This window comes from Palaemon carinicauda, chromosome 6, assembly GCF_036898095.1.
Source record: "Palaemon carinicauda isolate YSFRI2023 chromosome 6, ASM3689809v2, whole genome shotgun sequence".
NCBI lineage: Eukaryota > Metazoa > Arthropoda > Malacostraca > Decapoda > Palaemonidae > Palaemon > Palaemon carinicauda.
In genome coordinates, this window is record NC_090730.1 from 127,785,464 (window position 1) to 127,796,312 (window position 10,849).

At 32.5% G+C, this 10,849-nt stretch overlaps 1 pseudogene; it reads right to left on the minus strand.

Moving 5' to 3' along the window:
* Positions 1-5,502: 5,502 nt before the first annotated feature.
* On the minus strand, positions 5,503-6,979 carry LOC137643227 (SCAN domain-containing protein 3-like; annotated as a pseudogene).
* Positions 6,980-10,849: the final 3,870 nt, after the last annotated feature.

Below are 10,849 nucleotides of genomic sequence, written 5' to 3' on the forward strand. Positions count from 1 at the left end.
ACTACGGAGTTTTCAACATCACAGTCTATGTCTGAGATCATAATAACAAATAGCAGTGCATCTAAAACCGTACCTTGGGGCACACCAGATATTACCTGGGCTTCATCTGATTTCTCGTCATTTGCAACCACTATCTGTTTTCTGTTTTGCAGGAATTCTTTTACCCATTTTCCTATCTTTCCCACAATATTATGCTTTCTCATTTTTTTCTCCAATATGTTATGGTCTACCTTGTCAAAGGCTTTTGCAAAATCTAGATAGATCACATCTGTGTCTTTTTCATTTATCATATTATTGTATATGTTTTCATAGTGAGCTATCAGTTGGGTCTGTGTACTTTTTCCAGGTACGAAACCGTGTTGACCCATATTAAACAAATTATTTTTGACCAAATGGTTCATTATTTTCTTTTTTATTACCCTCTCATACACTTTCATAATATGTGATGTTAGACTAACAGGTCTATAATTGCTTGCCTCTAGTCTTGATCCACTTTTGAAGATAGGGGTTATATAAGCTAATTTATGTTTAACATATATCTCGCTCATATCTACACTCTGTCTTAGCAGTATTGCAAGTGGCTTCGCGATAGTGTTCGCAGTTTTTTTTAACAAAATCGCTGGAACTCCATCTGGTCCGGCTGCCGATCCATTTTTAATTTCGTTTATAGCCGTGACAATATCTGCTTCATTAATATCTATCTCCGTTAGATATTCAGCATTTTCTTCTCTCATTTCTGTTTCATTATTCTCATTCGCAATTCTTGGCGTGAACTCACTCTTATATTTTTCTGCTATTATGTTGCATATTTCCTTTTTTTCATTCGTTAGCCGTCCTTCAATTCTTAGAGGGCCTATTTCTATTCTCCTTTTATTCATCTTTTTTGCATAGGAGTAAAGTACTTTGGGGTTTCTTTTTATATTTTGAAGTGTCCTTTCTTCTAAGTCCCTTTTTTAATTTTCTTTCGACTGTATAATCTTTTGTTCTGCATTTTCTATCTTACATTTTATTTCCCTCATTTTCCACACATTTTTTTCTTTTGCAAGATTTTTCTTCCACTTTTTAATTTTCTGAAATAAAATCCTTCTGTCTCTTGGTATGCACGTCTTTTGTTTATTGTTTTTTTCGGTACATATTTTTCAACAATTTTCTCCAGTATTTTGTACAGTATATCCGTATTTACCTGTATATTATCACTTATAAATGCATTTTTCCATTCTTTATTCAGTTCTTCATTTATTTCTGACCATTTTATATTCTTACTGTAAAAGTTATATTTTCCATATCCTTCCCAAAGTTTTGTGGTTTTATTAATTCTGTGATCACTTGCTTTGGAATGAACTATCAATTCTATGACATTGTGGTCTGAAATTCCCGTCTTATACACTATTATTTCTTTAACATAATTCACCTCATTCACAAATACTAGATCTAGGACATTTTCCTTTCTTGTTGGAATGTGGTTTATTTTGTTGCATATTATGTTCTAATAGCATATCTTGAAGCTTTTCAAATTGCCTCTTATCTTCTGCGCTACTATTACACTGCCTTTATCTTTTAGATTTCAAATGTGCAGACAATTGACGAATCCAAATCTGAGAGGTTGAAGATAGAGGCCTTTCTGCGGCTACAGGGACTATTCATTGGAATCCGCTTTCACTGTTAGGTGAAGGTATTATGTAAATGCTTCCAGCAGGAAGTTGTGGAACTATTCGTCACATTTCACAGTGGAGACTGAGATGGAATTATAACGAAATAACTAGCCCAAACCATCGGAGTTGGTATCACGATATACTGATTTTCTAATAGAGAGAGAGAGAGAGAGAGAGAGAGAGAGAGAGAGAGAGAGAGAGAGAGAGAGAGAGAGAGAGAGAGAGAGAGAGAGAGAGAGAGGGGGGGGGGGCTTCTTAATCAATCAATCTCTGAGACAAGTTCCCGAAACTATAACCATTGCTGTCACAAAAGTAGCCGAAGGAAGATAACGCCATCAGTGCACATAATGTGGTGCACTGTAGGCACATTTTAGGGTCTTGTAGCGTCCCTTCTGCCCCTGGCTGTACCTACTTATTGACCTTCTACTTTGACTCTGTTCTCGCCCCCTCTCTTCATTCTGGCTCTCCAACCTTTTAACTTGCGCTTCTTGCAATTGAGAGTTCCAACCCCCCCCCCTTCCCCCAGTTACGCATATGCGTTGAATGGCCCAAATTGACCAATCTAATCCAATCCAAGAAACTGAAATAATTCAAAGGCATTGATTACAAGGACTTTATTTTATACAAAATCTTTAAAGGAAAATTTCGCTCTGGTCATTTTTACTCAGGGTAACTGTTATAACAATAGAAGACTAAATGGTTACTTAGTAGAGGGCAGACCTCCGCCGTGGCAGCGTATTTCCCGACCTTTTGCTCGACCTTGACCTTTGACCTTAACATGTATTATTTAGCGTTGATTTTCATACACTCAAATATGAACCAAGTTTGAAGGGATGTGACAAGGATGTCCAAAGTTATGGCTGATTATGTGAATTTGATATTTTACTTGGCCGTGACCTTGACCTTTGACTTTGATCTTCCAAAATTTGATCATTTCCGGCTTTTTAAATATCAGTAAATCCCTGCAAGTTTCACTACTCTATCATTAAACTTGTGGCCAGGAAGCTGTTCACAAAAAACACACACAAACAGGGGTGAAAACATAACCTCCTTCCAACTTCGTTGGCGGAGGTAAAAATGATTGAGTTGATTTAGTTGTACTGTTCTCAGTTACCATATTATATGAGGTCCCTCTTTTTATCAATATCATTACTGGCAAATGCATCGATCTTAACTTTTCCCATCACCTCTGGCTAAATTGAGTAAATCTGGTGCAAGATACAATAACGATATTAGAGCGTATGCTCGTATGACCTTGAGAGAGAAAGAAATATATATTATTGGGCCTCATTGCCGATGACTTGAGAGGATTTTAAACTCTATAATGACCAAACCTTGGCGGTTCTGCAAGATGAATAATCTTTTACTTAACCTTAATGCTCCTGGAGGTGTAGACCCCAATCGCAGTTTTCTAACAGCCAGGTGATCACTTAGCTGCTGATAACTTGTCTGTTATTTTGAAAAGTTTGATAAAAGAGGTTCTTTTTGCACTTGTTGAATTACTATAATAAGTAGGTTTTTAAAAACTTTAATCAAACCAATTATCGCCTAATTTCCATAGCTCAATATATTAATTACCATCAAAAGATTTTGACGATTGTTGGCCAAACTTTTTGCACATGCAGAAAATAATCCCATGTTCATGTGTCTGGAGTTTGGCATTTGCAATGGCCTCTGTGATTTTGATACTCTAGTTACAGTTTCAGCTGTCATACAGAAATACTTATGTTATGGTTAGGAAGTTTGTATGATTGATCTGGCCTTTGTGCTGTTGTTCTTATCCGTGTTAATCATGTCGCACTTGATTTAATATTTAAGCAGGCGGAAGTAAGTGGATCATTTCTTGTTACGTTTCTTGTTATTATTACTGAATTTCTAAGTAATATATTGCAAAGGTTGGATGTTAGTGGGAAATAGTTGATTACAGGAATACAATCTCTGATGTTTCTCAGTGTAGTAATGCTTGGCTTTTCCATTTATGAATTACACATACTAAAGAAGTGATTTAGCCTTTAAAACTAACATTTAGCTAAAATAAGTAAATTGTGCGGATTTTTGAGGAGGTTAAAGCTAACCTTTATCAACTCTTGATTGTATGATCAGTAAATATAAGAGATTTCACCCCCTAATGAGATATTTTCATTTGTGTTGGTCCTTTAGCTACAAGCCGTTCATTTAAATCTACGAGTGCCATTCTGCATAGTAAAATCACTTCAAAGAAACATGACATTAGATCTCTATACTGCAATTTCACAAAAAAAAAAAAAAAAAAAAATAAATAAATAAATAAATAAATAAAAAAAAAATAAACTCTTTAAAGATATCTTGAAAATCTGTTCATCTTGAGAAAGTGTTTGAGTTCTTTTATTTTACTGGTTTACATACTATTTCCGTCCCATCGTCTTTAGAAAATACTTGAGATCTATTAGATTCTCTTTTTCCTGATTTGGATAAATCTGGCACCATCGTATAGTTAGCTCATTTCCTTAATCAAACCATATTTTTTTTTCTTTTTTTTATATTCAGATGCTCCTAGACTGTATTACATTCACGAATAATACAGTGCATATAATTAATTATCTCAGTTTTTTATATATCTTAGTGAGGCTCGATGCTAAAAAAAAAAAATATACTGGACGTTGTATTCCTACTCTTGTGAGAATTAGATGATTTTTTAATCGGCGGAACTCCAAAAGTTCAAACTACGTGTAATTTGTTTTTAGAATTTCACCCTGAGTTTTATTTTATATTCTATGTGATAATTTTACTTTTTAATTGAACTCTGTTTTCATTGTTTTTTTCTTACTTCTTGGTTTCCTTTCTTTTTCCCACTTTGTTATTTTACGTATGAAAGCCTATGGCTGCAGTTTTGTTGTTGTTAAAGAGTGTCGGGTACATTGTTTCTTTTTCCTCTTACTCGAAAAAAATTTGATTTATTTGTAGTACGGTGACATAATATTACTAACAACAATGATCACTTGCTGTAAAAAAAAAAAAAAAGAAAAAAAAAAAAAAAAAAAAAAAAAAAAAAAAAAAAAAAAGTAGAGAAAACATGTTTATTGTAAAATCTTGGTTGAATTCAGTTAAGATGAAGCGCTCTCCAGTTTCAACCAGAAAATTATGAAACTGTAAAGAATTATTTTTAGGACAATATAGGCTAGAGAAAAAAGGATTAGACCTAGAGATAATAAAAAGGGTGTTTTTCGATGGTTTGGTCATATTGAGAGAGTGAAGGACAATAGAGTTATGGAATGGTCATACGTCAGCAGATTTTATGTAAGACGAGATAGGATACACGGTAGTCAAGGTCAGCGTCAAGAATTGTTAGTATGATAGAGCCTTTAGTGAACTCTATAATTAAGAAACGTAGCATATTGTGCTGTTCAGGATGGGGAATTTACTGTGCTGCTGGTGAGTCTTCTGATGTGGAATTGAAAGTGACCGATGCTATAAAAACTTTTACATTAGTTCGTCCATGATATGACAGTTGAATGATGATTTTCAATGACCGTTGCTTTGTGTTTCTTTGGATTCTCCCTAAATCAATGAAGACTGCAAGCCAAATACACACACACGTATATATATATATATATATATATATATATATATATATATATATATATATATATATATATATATATATATATATATCCTTTTTGTGGGGGAGGGGTACCGCAACTCGTTGAAAGGGTTTGTGTGTCGCCATGATCAGCAAAGTTTTAAAGTGTGACCACTCAAGATTTTGGAAATTCCCAAGATTGCTGCCTAAAAATTCCCAAGATTCATAAAAAAACCCAACATTCATAAAATACAATTAATTTCAATAAAATACATTAAGGAACATACCTTACTATTGAAGAAATATTTGCTCCCTCTCAGTCTCACTATCCGATTCATCAGTACCAGCATACAATGTTGTAATTTCTCCTTTTTGTCGCTCCTCTTCTCTTTCCACATACCGCTTGTGGCACTTTCCAATTTTTACATCATTAATGAGAGATTTTGAGGGCTGCCACAAATAACAGGGTGTGTCTTGGCGGGAAATTGCTTGCTTTGCAAGCAATCGGTTTGATGCTGTGGTTACACTTAGTCTGTTTGTTTGTTTTGTTTTAATAACATTAAGTTTTGAAAATACCCTCTCTACGCATGCAGAAGAGTGAAGGAGGGCTAACAGGCAGCACATAAATCTAGAAAGCAGCTCAAATTTGGGCTTGAGGTTACCGTCAGTAACTCTTTTAAGTTCCACCCAAAAGGAAGTTGGATTTTCACATATGTTTTGTAATGAGTCTTTTGAATACAATAAATCTCTCCATTGGTCTTCTAAAGTATCGAGTTCCTCTTCCTTTACGAGGTTTGGGAAACAGATTCTCAAATTCACTATAGCATCAGCTTCCCTTTCAGGAGAAAGAGCTTCTTTTGGATCAATGATTTTGATTAATGAAAGAACACTGTCCTTACGGAATGAGAATCTTTTTCTCATTTGAGAGCATAGTTCCACTAAAAAGGCATGGCAATCAAGGCGAAATCTTTCATCATTGTGTTTCAGTGGGTCTTTAAGCAAACTTGCTTTGCATCTGCCCCCAAGATTAATGTCACAAGTTTTCTTGTAGACAGATTTATGTTTTGGATTAATGTCAGCCAGGTTTACAGAACTGATTACTTTATCTGACACAAACATAACCAATATACTTCTGTATTCATCAGATATGGTATTAAAGAGCGTTGGTATTCTAAAATATTCTGATTGAAATTCAAGATTCATTTTGTCTATCTTTGGAATTACATAGTTAAGGAATTCCAACAAATGCTTAGTTCCTGAAGTCACCATTGTTTTGTAAATGTTAGTAGCGCCATCAATTTTTATCTGTCTTTGAATCTGATTCGAAAAACAGCAGCAGTGCATCTCATTGCTCTAAAATTCGAGCTATAACTGCCCCCCTTGATAACCATCAAGTTTGAAATAATTTCAGAATTCTATGTTTAGGTGCATGCACAACATCCTGGAATATCTGAAAATCATGTTGCCTTTTACTGCTACGTGAGAAATAACAACATACATCCTTAACGAAAAATTCTGCCCATGATGGTAAATGTTTACATGCCTCACTACAGCATAATGCTAAAGAGTGACACACACAACCCATAACAAAAACTGATGGGACATCTTTCTTCAACAAAGCCTGTACTCCTTTATTTGCCCCAAGCATCTTTGAACAATTATCACTAGCAAACCCAATTATATTTGATAATGGTATATCATTTTCACGAAACAGATCCTTCACGCATTTATATAACCCTTCAGCGGTGGCATTTTCCACCTCAATCATACCTAATAAAGAATCTGTGACTTTGTGTTTATCTTCAACAAATTACCTCACCATCACAGCAAGAACTTGCGAGATAGACACATCTGTGCACTCATCGATTATCACAGAAAAATATGTATTCCTGCAAATTTTGGCCACAAGCATTTTCTCCTCACATGCAATTCCATCTTGCAGCAAATAAGAAGCCTTCGTTCTCTTGAATTTCAAGTTTTGCGCTGGTTCATATTTAGGAAACATGTTCTTTACAACTTCCACTAGATGATCTGCTTGTCGGAAGGGAACACTATGTTCAGCTATATATGCAGTAAGTATGAGCTCTGCCTTTGCTACTTCATTTTCAGAGTCACTCACCTGAGTCTTCTTGAAATAGGTTTCAATGTTCACAAAAGTCTTCTTGACATTAAAGTTTTTTCATGTGCTTTGCGGAAGCCTTGTGAAGCATAAGCGCGGATTTGTTACAGTTTTTTAGTTTAGTATCACAAACACTGCGATAAGCCGCATATTTATCATTCACATCTGGTTTCAGCCAGTCCTTGAACTGTGAATCTTTCAGCCATTCCTGGTTGAAAGATTGTTGATACCATGTTTTCACCTTTTTTTTTTTTTCGGTGGTGTACTAATTCCACTACAGCCTGGTGTAGGATCATCTGAGTCACTCATTGTTGAATTATTCAGCCCCAACAAAAATGTCACTATATGAAAGACAAAATAGCGTGGCCGTATTACTTTCAACAATGCACAAACACGAGTAAGAGAGCTTACAAGTTACGCCGCGTAACTGAACTTAGTTCAATCGCGGGACATGAGCAAATGAGTCGATGTCAACAATGCGTTCTTATCATGTCTGATTCCCGTACGGTCTCACAATTGCTTAGGTTACCTAACTTACAGTCATGCTGTCATATATATATATATATATATATATATATATATATATATATATATATATATATATATATATATATATATATATATATATATATATATATATATATATATATATATATATATATATATTACTGAATCATGAGGTGGGTGACACAAGAAGCTCTCTTTGAGGTAGTTTTTACATACAAATGCTATTGAAGTTTGTAGAATTTCTGGTTTATAATATTAAAAAATTAACAAGGATAAATTAGTGAAAAATCCCAAGATTATGAGCATTTTGAGCAAAAATTCCCAAGTTCCCAAGGTAAGCCTTGAAATCCCAAGATCTTGGGAAAAATCCCAAGGAGTGGTCACACAATTAGGTTGGTTTGCTGTGAACGATCAGACGAAAATTTCCCACCATCACCAGAGTGGTGAGGAAAACTGGTGAAAGCACAGACATGAATTGACATGTCTAGAAACGGCTGCATTTGTTGTTGTATATATATATATATATATATATATATATATATATATATATATATATATATATATATATATATATATATATATATATATATGTATGTATATATATATATATATATATATATATATATATATATATATATATATATATATATATATATATATATATATATATATATGTATGTATATATATATATATATATATATATATATATATATATATATATATATATATATGTGTGTGTATATATATATATATGTATATATATATATATATATATATATATATATATATATATATATATATATATATATATATATATATATATATATACATGAATGCATGTATGTATGCATTTATGTATGTATACATATATACATAAATTAATGTATATATACTGTATGTATATATATTGGAGAGAGAGAGAGAGAGAGAGAGAGAGAGAGAGAGAGAGAGAGAGAGAGAGAGAGAGAGAGAGAGAGAGAGATGCTAAATTCACCAATGAAGAAATTCCACTTTCGCGCTATTATTCATATTTTGAAATAATATGAGAAGTGGCGCGAATATTTCTTTCCCTTTTTCATCTTTTTAATGACCTTTCTATTTAACCTCTTCCGGCCAAAATGGATTTTCGATGTTTTAATGGAATTGATGCATGATATCACATTTTCGAAATTGTATCTTGGAATATTTTTAGGCTAATGGCTGATCATATTTATGCATTTATTATGCATGTGCATTCTTAGGAATTACGAATATATATATATATATATATATATATATATATATATATATATATATATATATATATATATATATATATATATATATATATATATATATATATATATATATATATATATATATATGTGTGTATATATATATATATATATATATATATATATATATATATATATATATATATATATATATATATATATATATATATATATATATATATATATACTCTTACAAAGCTGATCTAGTGTAGAGTAAATACCATAGTTTATTAATGATGTGATTTATATTTTATTTGTAGATTGAATAGATGAATAGCCAGCTCTTAAAATTAGCTCCTCTCATGTAGACGTAGGTGTGTTATGTAAATTACTTAGACTTTCGTCGTTAATTCCATTGTATTCTTTATTTAAGTTAGTATATAAGAAAATTTATGTTATTTTTAAGAATCAACATTTTATTTCACGTAATTTTGTAACAAATTCTTATGTAAGCTGTTTGAGAGTGTTATGTGATCCTACACGACAGGAACAAGGACTTTTGTAATGTTCTTTTATATTTTTTATGAGGTGTTGCGTCATGTTTGGGAAAAAATTAGCAGTAACATATGCTTTGGAAAATTCTGTACCACGTGCTTTGGAAATTTCGTGAAGGACCTAGTGATAGGATGTTATCTTATTTTTATTTCGGGGGCAAAAGATGGGCAGAGCTAGCTGACTGGGAGACCCGCCTGGAGAGTGGTAACTCTGATGCTTACATCTGGCCCCCCACGCTTCCCAGTTCGTTGGGAAGTTTTTGAAAGTAAAAGAATTTTATATTAAAAAGCGACACCAGGTTTACATAGACAGATAGAGAAGTCCTTTTGCATTTCTACATAATATTTTGCTTTATATTGAACCGTTTGTCTTTTATTAGCCAAACTGGCTTTTTCCTTCTTTTTGTAGATGTTCCTTAACGTTTTTGCGTTATGATTCTTTGGTATACATTAATTTTTTATCCTTTCTGTTGATTTTTCATCGCCGAATAAATTTGATTAAACTTTCTATATGACTTTTCTCTTTTCTTTGGAATTTTTCAAATAAATAACTCATCCCTGTTGGTCAACATTTTGTTTCTTACCTTTATTTCATGTATTATTAATTTCCTCTCCTTCAGTGACTTTACCTTTTGTATTCTTCCTCTTACACTCTTTTTGATTTTGTCAGTATCTTCCTTTAATTAATTTATTTTCCTGTTTAGTATTCTGTTCATACGTGACCGATATTATTATCCTTTCACTCTCCATTTTACATTAATTTTTTACCCTCTTTCCCATTGTTACTTTTTTTCTACTCATTTTCCTCTCTCTTATTTAAGCTTAGTACTTTCATCGTCTTATTTTCTATTTTCAATTTAATTTTTTCAATTGTTCATTCCATTAATTACCATTTTGTTATTGTAATCATTTACCTTTCTTCCCAGTTAATGTTTTGTTACTTTTTCTTCTTTGTTTTGTGATCTTGATTTTCCTTCCCCTTGTTATTAATCTTCATTTTCATCTGCACAAACCTTTTTTTTCTCCGTACAATTTTTTTTTTTCCGTACAAACCTCTTTTTTTTTTTTCATCTGACGGTACATATATGAAAATTATTGCGATTTCCTACATTTCATTCAATCTCTCTCATAGTTTCTTTTCCTTTCTAACCACTATTGGTACTTCGGCATAGTAATCCTTCTTATTTTTGTTATAAATATTTTGTCATTATAAAAGATATCTCCATAGCCCTCTGGTTTTCAT